The sequence below is a fragment of the Pteropus alecto genome, unplaced genomic scaffold (assembly GCF_000325575.1).
Source record: "Pteropus alecto unplaced genomic scaffold, ASM32557v1 scaffold45, whole genome shotgun sequence".
Classification (NCBI taxonomy): domain Eukaryota; kingdom Metazoa; phylum Chordata; class Mammalia; order Chiroptera; family Pteropodidae; genus Pteropus; species Pteropus alecto.
This window is the reverse complement of record NW_006442491.1, coordinates 5,945,773-5,946,408: the sequence shown is the minus strand read 5'-3', so window position 1 is coordinate 5,946,408 and position 636 is coordinate 5,945,773. Positions and strand designations below refer to the sequence as shown.

Below are 636 nucleotides of genomic sequence, written 5' to 3'. Positions count from 1 at the left end.
AACGCCATCTCTAAAACTCTTCACTATTCAATGTCTTCCATTGTTCTTCCTCTGTCTTGTCTCTCCAACTGAGTTACTGGCACCCGGCAAGGAGAGACCTCATTTTAAAGATATCTACCTTCCAAACTGCCTGGCACAGGACCAAGACAATGGAAACCAGAAACAGTTGACTTTTGAGGCAGTTTTCAACTGACTATTTCATATCCCATAGAATGTAGGTGAAATTGTATGAAGTACAACCATCCACCCAGAGGAATCGGGGAGACTAATTTAGGAATTTTACTTCCATGTATAATCTTTCTAGTGGCTTAGACTGCCCATATGGAAGTCTTACTCAGCTCTAGACACTCCCTCCCCCAGTTCTATAGACACTGATTAGATGCATTAGTTAAAACGAACTGTTTCGCATGTTTATATCTTACCATACTAAAATAAAATCTGGATTTACTTTTCTAAGCACATGCATAGTCTATAAATATTTCTGTAATACTGACCACAGCAAAATGATTTTTCAACATGCTAGGTAAAGAGATTAGTATTTTAGGTAAAATAGCCCAGAAGAAAGGAGTTAGGATAACAAAGTACACTAAAGAGCTACAGAGGCACATGCTATTCTGAGTAAATTTTAATACCCAA

At 37.7% G+C, this 636-nt stretch overlaps 1 protein-coding gene across 7 annotated transcripts in view; it reads right to left on the bottom strand.

Annotated features, from left to right (window-relative positions):
• The window catches only part of KIF16B (kinesin family member 16B), a 278,826-nt gene that overhangs the window by 91,696 nt on the left and 186,494 nt on the right, over nucleotides 1-636 (bottom strand). The gene's annotated exons all lie outside the window — the stretch shown is intronic.